Source organism: Paroedura picta, chromosome 13, assembly GCF_049243985.1.
Source record: "Paroedura picta isolate Pp20150507F chromosome 13, Ppicta_v3.0, whole genome shotgun sequence".
NCBI classification, from domain to species: Eukaryota; Metazoa; Chordata; class Lepidosauria; order Squamata; family Gekkonidae; genus Paroedura; species Paroedura picta.
The window spans coordinates 36,314,887-36,331,870 of record NC_135381.1 but is presented as its reverse complement, the minus strand read 5'-3'; the positions used below and the strand labels follow the sequence as shown (position 1 = coordinate 36,331,870).

At 45.8% G+C, this 16,984-nt stretch overlaps 1 long non-coding RNA gene across 1 annotated transcript; it reads right to left on the bottom strand.

The window, feature by feature from the left end:
* Positions 1–8,566: 8,566 nt before the first annotated feature.
* On the bottom strand, positions 8,567–16,510 carry LOC143822774 (uncharacterized). The gene is made up of 3 exons (XR_013226257.1): positions 16,069–16,510; positions 14,477–14,557; positions 8,567–8,739 (listed from the first exon to the last, which is right to left on the bottom strand). It is a non-coding gene; the product is annotated as an uncharacterized LOC143822774 (long non-coding RNA).
* Between the last annotated feature and the right edge of the window lie 474 nt (positions 16,511–16,984).

Here is a 16,984-nt window from a genome sequence, read left to right as displayed (position 1 = left end):
AAGGGAAAATCAGACTGGAGACTCTTCTTAGGGGAGATTACATGGCAACCAATTCCTCTCAGTTCTGTAGCCCTACTCCTTCTGTCTCCATTTTGTTACTGTTGATATAATGTTATGTGCCCACATGCTTCTTTCACTGTTGCCCCTTAGAAGATGGATTTTTGTACACTGCTGTTTACTACCAAAAGGAATCACAAAACTGTTAACAAACACATTTCCCCTTCATCTCCCCACAATAGACCTGTGAGGGATGTGGGGCTGTGAGAGCTCTGAGAGAACTGGGAATGGCCCTGAGTCACCCAACAGGCCTCAGATGCCTCTAAGCAATTTAAAATCCCTTCCTCTCCCCGTAACAGACATGCTATGAGAGAAGTGGGGCTGAGAGCTCTGAGAAAACGGGAATGGCCCACAGTCACCCAGCAGGCCTCAGGTGTCTGTAAGCGGTTTAAAATTGCCTTCCCTTACTTTCCCCATAACTAAAGTGACCAGATTTTAACATTGGTAAAGTGAGACACCATTGACTGGGGGGGGGGGAGTTCTTGATTAAAAATTGGGTCTATATGGAGAAACAAAAATTTTCATAGAACGTATACAATGCAGAAATATTATTGTAATATATATTTTTAATTTAATAGATAAATAAAATAAAATAAATTTCAGCATAAGTACAATTTACCAGGTGCCCCCAGATGTCCCTCCAAAAGTGGGACAATCTGGTCACCTTACCCATAACTGTCACCTGTGAGCGACGAGGGGCTGCCGCCATCCCAGATTACCTGCCCCGTGCATAATCGGTCCTCGTGAGCCAGTTATGACATGTTAAGAGATTTCTGACTTGGCCGTGTTTTTTCAAAAGGCACTCTGCGTAGACACAAAAGTGATGCCTCCTCTTCAGCGGCACCTCCTGCAGCCAGAGGGTGGGCAAAGGCTGCGACTGGCTTTTTGCCTTGCAGAAGTATTTGGTTCCGTTTCCAAAGTAAAGGGAGAATCCGCTTCTTGAGCAGCCCCAGGAAGAAGCCAGTAATGCAAGAAAGTCTGGGTCTGTAGCCAAGACAAGGTTCTGTCATGCCTGTCTAGAATAACCTCAGCATCATAGTCAGCTAGTAGGGAGTGCCCAAAAGTTGCATTGCTGTTTGCCACGGGGGACAGCCCTGGGAATAGCCTGGCCACTAGATCTAGCTGATCGTACCAACTGGCTTTACACATGTCAGTTATTGGTCTCGGGGAAGCTGTTGTGGCCGACGGTGATTCGAGCCTTAAAAGAGGCCTACGGAGGGTTCTTCATCATAGAATTAAACTTCCCGGTTGGCACTGACAATGACCCATGGATACTATATCCCAGTTCTGCAGAGCAGCCTCAGAAAGGTCCTGGACAGCAGCGAGAGATAGGAAAGACAAGGTGCTCCTGGAAGGCGACAGATTTGTGTGCATTCATTATACATTTCCCAGTTTTGTTATTCCGGCCGTGTCTGGTTATAAAAAATAGGTGGCTTCAAAGCAGGTGGAACTCCTGGTTGCATCCCAAGTTGTTTACCCTCCCTGGCATCTCTAGGATAATTTATAGGGGAGGCAAAAGTGGTTATAGATTTTACCTGTCACCCTTCTCCACGCTGCAATCCGGAGTTACAAAATCAAGGGAGGGAGGGAGGGGGGAGTTCAGCAGCCCACAGGTCATATATAATGCAAGTTTGTGAAATCCTCCCAAAACTTCACGGATGGTTTCGGCAAACAGGGCCCACCCTGCAGGGTCAGGGGAGGGTAAACTGCTGCAAAGTTCATGATGACTTTTGTCCTTCTTTTGTCTGATCATTCTCTTTCCTCTTTTTCCTCTTCCTACTTGAGAGCCAGGTGGCTGGAGTGGTTAAGAGCAGTGGCTTCTAATCTGGCAAGCTGGGTTTGATTCCCCTCTCCTCCACGTGCAGCCAGTTGGGTGACCTTGGACCACAACAAGAGGAACTGGATTGAAGGGTCGCGGCATTAGGAAGGTTGAGAACCTCTGGGCTAAGCCCTTTGCAAGAAAGCTCGGAACAGGAAAAATTGCCCGTCTTTAGATTCTACCAATAAATGTTGTGGAAATCATGGCCTTCCTTTCTGACCTGAGATATGAAACCCAAGAAATTCACTGTGTTGTTATTGCTTTGTTTATAAGTTACAGCTGCAGTTCTTACAAATTCTGATTCTGAAGTCCAATGTTACATTCTGTTGCTTTTTTGTGTGCTTGTCGAAATCATGGAACAAACACCATCTGAACAGAAGCTCAGGCGTCGTAAATTCCCTGATAGATTATTGTAATTGAGCAAAGTGGGCATCACCCTAATGCCTGATGAAAAATGGCCTTTTTCTTGGAATAATCTTGGAAGCTTATTTGCTGTATCTGAACCAAGGGAAATGTATTCATTTTAAGAGAGGGAGAGTCATGAGGATTTCAAAACCAGGAGACTAGTGGTTTTAAACAAGAAAAAAATGGTTTACCATACTGTACCCATCAGCCTTCCACAACTCCTAGGGAAGAAAGGGGAAATTGATAGAGATGTTTTAGAAGGCTAGACACCCCTCGGGACCATCTCTTGCATTTAATAAGAAAAAAAGCACCTTTCGCAGGTCCAATAAAAATTGAGCCTCTCATGGAGATTTATACCATATTACACAGAGAAGTTCAATGTACAACGATCCCCCCTGGAGTTCTCAGATCTCTGAGTAATTCTCCTTGACTGTGTGATCAACTTAGATTTGATGCTGGCTCGGCTGCATTCGCTGTCACAGGCTTGTAGAGGAAAAGAATATCTCTTTGTTCAGGAGACGACTGGCCTGTTACTGTAAACAAGCTTCAGAAGTGATCCTGCAGGTGCTCATTGGGAATGAAGCCACCCTTGAGCTGAGAAGATACACAGTACTGACCATGTGGCATTCACTGCCACCACATTTGGGGATAATTGCTAGTTTGTCTGTGTGTGAAATTGCAGCTGATTTATGGTGAATCCAGCAAGGGACTTTCGAGGTGAGTAAGAAGTAGTGCGGTTTGCCATTGCCATTTATCTTCCTCTGAAGAGTCTTCCTTGATGGTCTCCCTTCCAAGTACTGACCCTAGCTTCTGAGATTTGACAAGATCAGGCTATACCATGCAGCCTTCCCTCCCTCCCCGAGCTTAAGCTGTTTTTTTATTTATGATGATTCATGGTCTACATGGTTGGTTGCAAAGATGGAACCTCCATATACAGAGGCAGTGTACTGAACATGAGGGGCTGAACAAAATTATCAGACAAAGGTATTCTCCTCCTAAACTTGGCAATGTCAAGAACAGAATTGGGGATGCTTTGGTTTTCAGAAATAAGATATTCTTAAATCAAATTTAAGATAAAGCCAGTTTGGTGTAGTGGTTAGAAGTGCAGACTTCTAATCTGGCATGCCGGGTTCAATTCTGTACTCCCCCACATGCAACCGGCTGGGCGACCTTGGGCTCCCCACAGCACTGATAAAACTGTTCTGATCGAGCAGTGATATCAGGGCTCTCTCAGCCTCACCCACCCCACAGGGTGTCTGTTGTGGGGAGAGGAAAGGGAAGGCGACTGTAAGCCACTGTGAGCCTCATTCGGGTAGTGAAAAGCAGGATGTAAGATCCAACTCTTCTTCTTCTTCTTCTTCTTCTTCTTCTTCTTCTTCTTCTTCTTCTTCTTCTTCTTCTTCTTCGCACTGCCTGATTTCGATCTAGTGTCTCAGATGACAGCATTGATGATCTGTATTTCTGAGCACTGTACTGAGCTCTTTTGTGTGTTGGCCTATGGCCGCATTCTTCTTGGCAGCTGGCCAATTTACCCCTTTTGGAATGTGTAGGGCATTTGCTGGCTTGCTTGAATTATGTCTTCCCTGGGTCGTCATATCATGTATCGTTTAAAAGCAGCTACATTATAAGCAGATGTGCTGTTCCTGCGCTGGCATTGATCAGTCAGTAGCAACCACCTCACAGGTATGTGGTCAGAACATCCTTGTCAGAACATTACACCCATACAGGGCCTGAACATTACACAGACAGGACTACATTTCCCAGGTGGCTGTGCGAGAATTCAGAAAGCATTGGGATCCAATTTAGGGATCTCAATTAACATCTATCAACTTTGTAGGATCTTCTTGATTTATTATTGGAACACAAGATTTCAAGGTGCTGTTCAATCATTTGTGTGTGCGTTTTTTTTTACTTGTTATGAAGAACTTGTGGATTAAAAAAAACCTTTCATGATAAATATTATAAGAATTATTTTGTAGAACATCAGGACATAACATTGTGCTTTTGTTGCCTCCAACATTCTGCATTACTTGCATTTTTGCTCTTTGTATTGTGGCCTCTGGGGAACGGTAGAGGACAGGAAGGCCTGGAGGATCATTGCCCATGGGGTCGCGATGGGTCGGACACGACTTCGCACCTAACAACAACAAAATTTTGGCCATCAAGTCACAGCCAACTTATGAAAACCCCACAGACTTTTCAAGGTAGAAGACATTCTGAAGTCATGTGCCGTTATCTCTGTCTGCATGGTGACTCTGGTATTTCTCAGTGGTCTCCCATCTAAATACTGACCAGAGATCACCCTGCTTAGCTTTCAAAATCTGAAGAGATCTAGCTAGCCTGGACCATCCAGGTCAGACCTACTTGTATCCATACTATGAAAAAGTGGAGGGGAAAGGGAGGTGAGAACACTGAATGAATATGAACCAGCGTGTCTTTATTTCTTTGTTATAAAGCTATCTAAGCCACCTTTCTCCAGTTAAGGACCCAAGGCAGTTTGAGACTAAGGCAGCCAAACTGGATAACAATCATAGCTTCTTTACAACCACCACCACATGCAAGAGGCTGAGGCAACCAATAAAATAATTTCTTTGTAAGTTGAATAATTTCCTGTTGAGTAGTTTGGGTAGATGGTGGCTGGAGGGTGGGAGGATTCACGTGGAATTTATTAATGACTGGTCGAGATAATGAATTTTTATTTTTTCCTGATATCCCAATACAGTGTTTATACTAATATGCCGCAATCATTTTCTTGCTCCACAGGGGAGCCCTGTAAAATAGGTCATTATTATTCACCGAAAGAACCAACTCAGCCAACTATCAACCAGCATTCCTAAATAGACATGTATGTGTCTCTATGTGGTAAAACCACAGAGTTTCCAGAGATGTGATGTCACTTCCTGTGTTTTTCCCAAGAGTAACAGGATGCTGTGTGTGACACCAACATTAAAAAAAAATCATTTTCTGGCAGTTGGAGTGATGGTGGGCAACACAAGTTCTTAGCAGGACATCTTCCATAGCAATATTAAACTGTAGGCCAGGGGTAGTCTGGGAATTGTAGTCCATGGACATCTGGAGGACCGCAGTTTGACTGCCCCTGCTGTAGGCTTTTGGAATATTGACACTGCAGTCAGTTTTTGGAGTGTACAGGCCATCTGGTCTTCAATGGAAATATTTCAAAAAGTGCATCCATAGCTAACAAAGCGTGTTCCTTGGTGACTAGAAGTGAGTGTAGGCTTACCAGTTCAGGGTTGGGAAATACTAGATCTTTGGGGTAAAGCCCATGGATGACATGGATTGGGGAAGGAAGGGACTTCAATGGAGGATAATGCTCTAGCATCTAGTGTCCAAAGAAGCCATTTTATTCAAGTGAATTGATTCCTGTTGCTTGGAGATCAGTTATTATCCCAGGATATCTCCAGCCACCACATGGAGGTTGGCAATCTTAGGTGGGGGGAAAGTCAACTTTTGAATTTATTACAATTCCAGATTTCTGGGATGTCAGGAAATAATGTGTTTGGTTTTTTTTTGTATGTGGCCTTTTGTACTTCAGGGTTTTTTGTGGGGGAGGCTAACTGGATGGAAATCTCCAAATAAACAAAATTCCTTAGATTTAGAAAAGTATCTTGCCCCTGATGTCCAGCATCCAAGGTGCAGGTATTTATTGTATGGCAGAATATCTGGTCATGGGGGCTCTACCTGCCACTGAAACATCTCAGAGAGAACAAGGCCGCAATACCGGTTCTTTCACACCTCCAATTTGTGTAGCCAGCCATGTTGCTTTTGATGCTTTATTATCCTCTTTCAAAATGGCTTTGTTCCTTTAATGTCTGTTTTACCATGGACTTCATGTTCCCTGTAGGTGGAAAGGTAGGCTAAAAAATAATAAGGGCATACAATGGAGGTTCAATAAATCAAAAGCTGATTGCCTATATCTCCAAATGATTAGATGCTGTACAGACTTTCAGAAGACCTCTGGCTATGTGCTCATTCTTCACCCCCCATACCTCTATATGGCTTTCTAGAATCGTAGCCCACACACTGTTAGCTAATTCACCTACCGAATACACTGTTTCAAACCCGTAGCCCTACCTAAATCAATTTTCTCCAAGAAGCCCACAGTCTAATTCCACAACATTCATTCATCACATTTATATCCTACCTTTCCTTCAAGGAGCTCACAATTAGGATGATACTGCTCACACACAAACACACACACACACCTCATAACCATGTGTGGTAAGTTAGACTGAGAGAAATTGACTGGTCCAAGGTCACAGAGTAGCATGGTTGCAAGGTGGATGTAGACCTAGGTCTCCCATCCTGACCTTCTCTCCTGGAAGCCCTGCAATCTCTAACCATTACACAACAGTGCTTCTCAAGTCCTTTTAACCAGTGGTCCCCAACCTTTTTATCATTGGTGACCGGTCAATGCTTGACAACTTTACTGAGGCCCGGGGGGGGGGTAGTTTTTGCCAAGGGACTTCGTCAATGCCTGAGCCCCTGCTCAGCTTGTTTTCCCGCCAGCACCCGTGACTTCCTAGCACCCGTTGGAGAGCTCTGCCAGCAGGAGTGCCACGCCGAGGGGGAGCCCCAGCCATGGTGGCCACTGGAAAGCACCAAAGGTGAGTCAGCAGCAGAGTGGCAGGGCAGCCCCCAAGGCAGCAGCCAGGGAGGAGGACGAAGAGGAGCTGCGGCCCGGTACAGACTAATGTACGGACCGGGACCGGTCCCCGGACCGGGGGTTGGGGACCACTGCTTTTAACAACCTGTTTGGATCCAGCTGTCCCTGCTTCACCGCCATCAAGAGACACACTTCCTTGTAACGGTTCTGATGTCATTTCAGTACTTCGTTCCTTTTCAAAAGGCCCAGCTATGATTTATGTTTTGGAAGGCTGCATGATAGAATTTGACAATTTCCAGCTGAGGTGTGGCCCACTTCCAGCTCATGCTTCATTACGTTGTGCTCCCTCAGAGAGGATGAAGAGAGTAAAAATAGCCAGGTTGTTTAAAATGTAGAAAGGCATAAATTAATTCTTACCAGATGGTCTGTTCAATTGTCATCTTCGTGAAAATTATGGTTGACAAACTTTTGCCCAAACAGACACACTCAAAAAAATAAATTGGAAAAAAAAATCTTCCTGGAAAATTTCAGTTCCTCAAAGAAGACATGCTGAGGGATGAACACAATTTACTTCAGCCCGTTTCCTACAAGATATTTGGTTGAACTTATCTTTAGATAAAACTACGGCCCAATGTGCTTTTCACACTTATAATCAAGCTCTGAAAGAAGACACAACTAGAACTCCATGTGTTTGCTTTTATGTGGGTAAGAAACGGTGCCAGATTTTTTAAAATGGGGAGGATCGTGGGCGTGAATGTATGAAAGGCCAGGAGAAATGCAACCCCAGACAAGCTGACTGTCATCTGCTCCTATCTGAATTCTTTACACTCTTTGGAATATGTAGGTGGGCTTGCTTGGATGCAGGGAACTGCCCCAGTAATGGGAACAGCAACAAAGATCTCTCTTCTTCCTTTTTGTGGTTGGACATGAGCAATGTAGATTGTGGGCCTTTTCATTTTGCTTCTTATCATTACTGGTTTCCCTGGTTTATTTCTTGTACGTACCATTTTAATGCTACTTGATGGCACTTTTTAACGACCAGTTATCTTACACATCAGTTATATGTCACTGATATGCCACTGAGTGGAACGCAACATTAAAATTGATTTTAATGGGGGGTGGGAATCCAGAAGAAGTGAAAAGGAAACGATATAAAAATAAAAGATTCATGGACTTGCTTTGCTAAGAGAAATGACATGGGGGATTTTCTGCTCGAAAGAGTGGGGATGACACATTTCCTAGCAACCCAAATCTGATGAAACCTACAAATGGGTATTTTTTACTCTAGTTCTGAGGAATCAACCCACTTGAATGTTCTTGCTTGTCTTTATGGGGCTGAACAGAGGCTAAGCATACAAACTGGATTGGGTTATAATAACTGAAGTAGCATTATAACGGGGAGGGGCTAGGAAGGGCAGGTTCCCCTTGTGATTGGGTCAACCAAAGTCCATTTCAACCAGGAGTCTAGATGTGTGTAAAATGCCATCAAGTAGCAGCAGACTTATAACGACAAGTGAGAAGCAGTTGTGATTTGCCATTGCTTTCCTCTACAGATTCTTTGGAGATCCACCTTCCAAATATTGAATCTGCTTAGATTCTGATACTACTTGACCAGATTGGGCTATATCATGCTATGTTCGCTCCCAGACAGATAGATCAGATTGAACTGAACTGATTTATTAATATATGGCTCCAAGCCAGGTACAAAGGTCTATGCATGCAGAAAAATGAAATGGCAGAGTTCCAAGGTGCAGATGGAGAGCCATATTCTTGTTTGCTAGCTTAAACGTCCTACTTCTCCTTTATATAAAGCAGCTAACAAACCACCTGTAAACTAAACAATAAAAACGTCAGCAATAAAGCAGCATTACAAACTGTGCAAGCAATCTCTTCCAAATACAAAAGCATTCTGGTAAAATCGTCATGGTTAAACAAAACCAGTACTCAAGCTCGTTTAGTGCCAGCAATGAGATTCCAAGCACAGTGCAAAGTTCCAGGCAGCAGGTGAGTTTCATTGCCACGGGACTGCTGAAATAAGGCTGCATTACCTAGGATTATAATACTGAGACACATATACCCAACGCTCCACACACACCACAAGGTGGCCACCATCTTTCTCACCATGGGCAGCCCCATGCAGAGCCCATTGCAGTAGTTTAATTTGGCAGCCATGGAAAATAAAGTTATTAAAATAAATTCTTGGCAACTGCCTGGAGCAGAGGCCACACACCTGGCCGAAGCTGCACTGCTGCCCCACAGGCCCTGTATGCAGCCTCCTCCCCTGGAAGCTGGGGAGGAGGCCGCATACCTGGCTGAAGCTGCAGTGCCATCCTGCAGGCCTCTGGGGGATGGCGCAGAGGCCGCAGGGCTCCCGAGGGCTGGGCTGCTGCCCTCCAGGCCTCTGGGGGGGAGGGCAAAACACAGGTGCAGATGCTGTCCTCCAGGCTGGAGGAGGCTGGGATCCTCTTGGGAGAACAGGTAAAGAGGGAGGGGAGAAGACTCTTTGTATGTGTGTTTGTTTGTATGTGTGACTGGGGCGGAGGGACTGGGGAGTAGGTTGGGGAAGTAGGGAGGGAAGGGAGAAGTGGGGAGGGAAGGGATCTGTGTGTGTTTGTTTGTGAGAGAGGTGGGAGGGAGGATGGATCAAAGAGCTCCAGAGAAGGTATCTGTTCCACCTACCTGTGAGAGTCTGGGTGTCACTTTTATTTATTTAAACAATTTGTTGTCCCCTTGAGTGTCCTCCACCCCGTATTGAGTCTGCCATGAAAACGCTAGAGGGCGTCACCCCAAGGGTCAGACATGACCCGGTGCTTGCACAGGGGATACCTTTACCTTTACCTTTACCTTTACCTGAGTGTCCTCAGAGTATTAAAAAGCTATTAAAATCAACTTTTAAAATAGTGCATATGTAAAAATGGCAATTAAAGCAAACCAGAAGGAGGTTCAAGCAAGACAAACAGGGATGCCTTCACCTGCTTGCAGAATACAATGATCGCTGGGGACTGATGAATCACAGTCTTGGTACCATCCCCAAATCTGTGGGTTCAGTCAGGACTCAGACACTTCAGAGAACCTTTATTAACTCGTAGGAAAACTGAACCAATCTGCAACAGGGAGAACACACTGTCTTTATATACCCATCCAACTGCTTCAAACCACGTCCCCTTAGACCAGGGGTAGTCAAACTACGGCCCTCCAGATGTCCATGGACTACAATTCCCAGAAGCCCCTGCCAGCATTTGCTGGCAGGGGCTCCTGGGAATTGTAGTCCATGGACATCTGGAGGGCCGCAGTTTGATTACCCCTGCCGTAGACACATTATGAGTTGTTAAAGCACCCTTACGATTGGCTACAAACACACTGTGCTGATTGGCTGTTTGCAACATTCTAGCAAATCACAATTGACGACTCAGGAGCCGGACACAAGCTCAGATAAATGAACTCTCCGGCATGAACATACATGAAATCCAAATATATAACAACCAAGAAAGCCCATGTCATCTTTCTGGACTTGCATAATGGGGGCACCCAGGGCTGGGCTTCAGAAGAGTAAGTTCATATTGGAATAGGAGGCCCTGAAAGCAGTGGTTCTCAACCTGGGGGTCGGGACCCCTTTTGGGATTCGAACGATCCTTTCACGGCAGAGCAAGCAGTTTGGCTGGGGGAGGGGCCGCTGCCACTGGCTGGGGGGGGGCGCTCCAGGTGGCGGCACAGCTTGGGGGGACAAGAGGCAGAACTGAACTGAGAAACCCCGGAAAAAAAAACAATTTATCTACAATCATGAACAATGGATTTTCACACCATTGGTCAGTTTCAGTTTAATTTCTGTGAAAGAACCCTTGCCTAATTCTATGGTTGGGGGTCACCACAACATGAGGAACTGTATTAAAGGGTCGCGGCATTAGGAAGGTTGAGAACCTTTCTAGGGCTGCGGACTGGCAGTGGTGGGGAGGGCGATCACGTGACCGCGCATGTGCGTTTGTGCCATGCGTGACCGCAAGCGCACATGCGCGGAAGTGCCGCACATGCGCGTTTACGGCCGCGCATTGTGCAAACGAGCATGCACGGCCCAGCCGTGAATGCCCTGCTTCCCTCTCCCCCCCTCCCACAAAACGAAGCTTGCTGGGCTGCAAGCTAATCGGCTACTTTTGCGGCTGATTTGCTTGAGGCCTGGGAAGTTTCTTACTGCGGGGGGGGGGGCGGGGAGAGGGAGCCGCCGTTCGGTGGTTGGGGACCACCACCTTAATGGATGCAGGTCCCAAGCCATAAAAGGTTTTAAAGGTCAATACCCGATGGAGTGATAGAGTCCCTACGAGCACTCCAGCCAGCCCATCAGGAAGGAAATCGTATTTATATAACTTCTGGAGACACGATGCATCTGTTCCCCACTCAGAAATGTAATGCCTAGGAAAGGTGATCAAAACCAGAAGAATTCTGGCACAGAAGCATGTACACACACGTAGAGACATAAGCACACACATTTCCTCCAAAGGTAAAACAGTGATGGGGTTTTATCAGGAACAAGTATCAGAAAATAAAGCTTGTTCCTCGTTATATAGCAACAGTTGGAGTGTATGGCCCTTTTGCCCTATTTAAGTGTTTTAACTAATATGGTAGCAAACATATGGAAACTTTGGTGCGTGTTTTAAAGCTTGATGGGCAGAGAAAGCAAGAAAGCAAATCCTCCCACAATGAAAAATGCCTTGTCTTGTTTCTGACATGTGGAGATCCAGGATGAGCCTCTCTTCATTCCTCGCCATCTGCTTTCCTCGCTGGAACTTTGTGGCACTATTTAAATGTTCTAAGGCATGACAGGAGGAATCAAACTGGGTGTCTTCTATACATGGCAACCCGCATCATTTTAACTTATCACTCGATGAACAGATCAGAGTGAACTTCACAAAGGAAATTTTTTTTAAAAAGAAGAAATTGCAATATTTTGCTAGCTTGCTAATTTATTCCCTCTCCCAAGCATTCTTTGCTTGACTTTGCTGTCATTATATCAACGGTTCTTCAGACCTGCAACCATCAGGGTCTGTCTTCAAAGGCCGGGCCCCCTTGAGAATTTTCTAGTTTCCCCCGCTGCCAAGTTTTTAGATTTAAAAAAAAATCTCTAGACCTGTTGAATCTTGGAGTTATAAGGAAAATTATACAGGCTGTATTCCAGCTTACCAAATGGTAAACATGAAGCAAAACATCACATCAACTCAAACACAAGATGAACAGTGGTGTTTGTTGATTGCCCGCCTTTGCACAGCAACCCTGGACTTCCCATCCATATGCCAACCATGGTTGACCCTGCTTAACTTCTGAGATCTGACATGATTGGACTAATCTGGGCCACTCCGGTCAAGGTAGGTATTGTTGGTGGAAAGTGCCATCAAGTTATGTTGAGTGGTGATTTCAAGGTAAGAGACATTCAGAGGTGGTTTGGCTGCTTCTGCAGAGCAATCATAGACTTCCTTGAAGTCTAAGAACTAACCAGTATTGACCCTGCTTAGCTTCTGATGAGACTGGGCTATCCTGGGCTATTCAAGGATTGCAGTAGGGTTGCCCTGTCCTTCCAACGAGTTTTGCTTAGACTCAGGGAGCTGGCAGGTTTTGAGAGGCGCAACCCTATTACCTTCTGTCTGTGTACAGTCTCTGCAGTTTTAAGCTCCAAATGTCTTGGTACATTTTAATGTCTATTTCTGTCTTAGAATCAAAGAATCATAGAATAATACGTTGGAAGGGACCTCCTGGGTCATCTAGTCCAGCCCCCTGCACTCTGCAGGACACTCACAACCCTATCGCTCACCCATTGTAACCTGCCACCCCTTTGAGCCTTCATAGAATCAGCCTCTCCATCAGATGGCTATCCAGCCTCTGTTTAAAAATTTCCAAAGATGGAGAACCCACCACCTCCCGAGGAAGCCTGTTCCACTGAAAAATTGCTCTGTCGGGAACTTCTTCCTGATGTTTAGACGGAATTTCTTTTGAATTAATTTCATCCCATTGGTTCTGGTCCGTCCCTCTGGGGCAAGAGAGAACAACCTTGCTCCATCCTCTATATCAGTGGTCCCCAACCTTTTTATCACCAGGGACCACTCAACGCTTGACAATTTTACTGAGGCCCGTGGGGGGGGGGTAATTTACTCCTCTACTCTCAACCACTGCCCTAACGCTCTCTGGTCGCTATGGTTGTTTCAACATCCCTTCAAAATAAGATACAGACATGCCACAACAATGAACATAAGGAACGTTTTATTTTCATGGAAATTTTAACTCATGACAATGACAAATCAATGGGAACCCTGAGCTTGTTTCTCTGCAACGAGATAGTCCCATCTGGGAGTGATGGAAGACAATGACACCATAAGTGTGTTGTAAAGGGCCGGGGGGGGGGATGAAGTAAAGGCCCGTGGGGGGGAGAAGGCGTCCTTCGGGGCCCACCTCCAATTAGTCGAAGGACCACATGTGGTCCGCAGCCCACGGGTTGGGGATCACTACTCTATATGGCAGCCTTTTAAATACTTGAAGATGGTTATCAGATCCCCTCTCAGTCGTCTCTTCTCTACGCTAAACATACCAAGCTCCCACAACGTTTCTTCATATGTCTTGGTCTCCAAACCCCTCACCATCTTTGTTGCCCTCCTCTGGACACGCTCCAGTTTGTCTACATCCCTCTTCAATTGGGGTGCCCAAAACTGAACACAGGACTCCAAGTGAGGCCGAACCAGAGCAGAGTTCCTGGTCTCAAGTCTTGTTGATATTCTGGGCAAATTTCCAACATGGACTTGCTTTCCCGATTCTCCACGCATGCTACAGTTAACAGGCATCTAAATAATAAATAATCATAACAAATTGCCTTTTGCCGGCTTTCAATGGCAAGTAGTATTCTGACCTTATGGTGACCAGAACAGAAGAAAATTGCCTGAAATGCATGATGCATCTTCCAAAAGCCTGTTCTGGGAAGCATCCTCCAGGCCTCGAAACGACACTCTGTCTTTACCAACAAAGCTCCAAACATGGAACGCTGCAAAGTTCTAGAGGGATTTGGACACGTTTTGCATGGTCAAATCCCATTAAGAAACTGGCCTCCTTCCAAGGCTCTGGGTGTGCCTCGCTCATCTGCCACAACGTCCAGAAGGTAAGGAAACCTCACCTGCTCAGTCATCCCCTTGCATTTTAATTGCTTTCTTCTGGTTTATTATGGCACCAAAAGGGGTTCAAACGAAAGGGGGAGGAGAACCTTCGTCACTCGCTGTGAAGATGACTTGAATGTGAGTAGCCAAAAATTGAGAGGCTGCAATGTTTAGATTTTCTATCAGTGATTGATTTGGATAAATCAAACAGGAGACTCTATATCATTTTGGGATTATCCTGCGTTGAGCAGGGGGTTGGACTAGATGGCCTGTGTGGCCCCTTCCCACTCTATGGTTCTATGATTCGATGATTCTATTTCTATAATTTTTAATGTATTTTTAAAAAGTAATTATAAGAATTGTCAGTGGTGAATGCCGTCAACAGCTATTAGACATGCCCGTTTTAAGATCATGTGTAGACAAGTCACCCACTTATAAGATAGTTACCTTCATGGACCTTTGTGATTAATAGACCCAAGTTATATGCCTTGAAATATAAGGTTCGTAGTGTGTTGGAGACTTTGTATCCTTAAAAAAAAAAACAATGAAAAAAAACAATTAAGAAATAAGTTCACTGATGAAGTAAAATACGAAAACGAGGTTTTATACCTAGGAACTCGTTCTATTGTTTGAATAAAGTTTTTGCCATCGCCAGCTTGAACATTTCTTTCTTATCTACTCATTTTCGACTGATGGCTTGTCTCTGCTTTCTAAGATCATAGCAAAGCAAAAGAAACCACGAATCATGTGGCCAAGATATGAATCTATACCTTTAGAAACACAATGAAGAAAGGGTAAGTAAAGAAGAGTCTCTTTATTGTGTTTAATCAATGGACAAGCATGTCTCCTTTAAGCAATGCTTCATCAGAGAGACACAACTAAATAGCCACTGAGCTCAATGGCTATTTAGTTTGGTCTCTTTGATGAAGCAGTAATGATCCACAGCAGTGGTCCCCAACCTTTTTATCACCGGGGACCACTCAACGCCAGGGACCACTCACCGGGGACCATTCAACGCCTTTCACCGGGGACCATTCAACGCCCAGGGGGGGGGGGGTTGTTTACTCCTCTGCTCTCAACCACTGCCCTAACACTCTCTGATCGCTATGGTAATGTTTAAGCATCCCTTCAAAATAAGATACAGACACGCCACAACAATGAAGTGTGTTGTAAAGGGCTGGGGAGGATGAAGTAAAGGGCCAGGGGGGGGGGGAAGGCATCCTTCGGGGCCCACCTCCAATTAGTCGAAGGACCACATGTGGTCCGCAGCCCACAGGTTGGGGATCGCTAATCCACAGGACAGATGCACTAACAGGCAGCAGTCCCTCAATCTGAATCAAGAAAAGCTAGATCAGCCACTTTGAGCTTGGTTCCTTCTTAGGGCTGTTTTCTATGTCTCATAGGCTTTGCTGCTGAGGAAATCTTTCTGAAACCAGATTGAACTACCAGAACCTTGTGCAGTTTTCAGCATCAACTTTCAGCATTGCTTAAAGAAGACATACTTCATATCTTGGCCACACAATTTATTGCTACTTTTGCTTTGCTATATTGCTTTCATGTTCTCCTGGAGTGCTATTGCTGTCCTTCTATCATGCCTGATGGGATAACAAGTGTTCATGGCCTAAACATAAAATGGGTCTTCTTTTCTTTAGAATGGTTTTCTCTTGTGAAAATGCATGCAGATTTAATCAATTAATCTATCCTCAGGCAGTTAATTGAATGAGGCCATAACCCTCTCTGCATATACTTGGGATATACATCTGCAATCATTAGGCGCACTTATTTAGAGTACCTCCCATCAAACTTACTTTCAAGTATACATGCATGGAGAAAATGGCCACTTAGAAGGTAGATTGTATGGCATTATACCCCACTGAAGCCCCCCCCCCTCTCCCCTAATCCTGCCCTCTGCAGGCTCCACCCCCAAAGCTGGCAATTCTATGCTATACTATTTAAAAAATCAAGTGACAGCTCCAGTTTACTTATTTATTAACTTCACTTGCTCCTCACTGTTCTTCCCAGTGGCCCAAGTCACTCACCTGTCCTCCATTTCATCCTCATAAAGCTGGATTGGGTGCTGTGTGACCGACAACATCACCCAGCAGGCTTCTATGGCAGAATAGAGGTTCAAAGGTGGTCCCCAACCCAGTGGTCCCCAACCCGCGGCCCGCGGCCTGGTGCCGGGCCTCGAAGGCCTCAGTGCCGGGCCGCGGCTCCTTCTTCCCTCCCCCCCTGAAGCAAGAAGCTCGCCAGGCCGCAAGCAAATCGGCCGCCAAAGCGGCCGATTAGCTCGCGGCCTGGCAAGCTTCTTGCTTCGGGAGGGGAGGGAAGAGAAGCTTGCCGAGCCGCAAGCTAATCAGGCGCTTTAGCTTTAGCTTTAGCGGCCGATTTGCTCGCGGCCCGGAGGGGCCGGGAGGGGGAGCCGCGGCCGTCGGCGCAAACGTGCGTGCGCGGACTGCCGTGCATGCGCGTTTGCACCCCTGCCAGGCGCAAACGCGCGTGTGCGGCAGTCAGCGCGTGCGCGTTTGCGCTGGGGCTGCCGCGCGTGCGCGGGCCCCCGGGCCGCCCTCTCCACCCACTACGCCGCAGCGGTCAGCAGCAAGCGAAAGCTTGCGGACTGCGGCTATAAACATTAAAGCATTTCCTTCAACCCTAAAAGGGTTTGCAGAGTTTAAATAGCATTATTGAAAAGTGATACAACTTTGTAAAGAAAGAGAAGAGAGAGAGAGAGAGAGAGAGAGAGAGAGAGAGAGAGAGAGAGAGAGAGAGAGAGAGAGAGAGAGTCCTAACAGTCTAACTGCCTCTTCCGGAGGCAAGCAGGGAGGCAAGCAGGAAGTCTCCAATTGAGCCAATCAGGATGCTGGGGGAGATTATTTGAAAAACACCAGGAAATTTCAGTCTAACTATGCTAACTATACATCTCCTCTGATGCCGCTTGTAGGATGTTCTTCATAC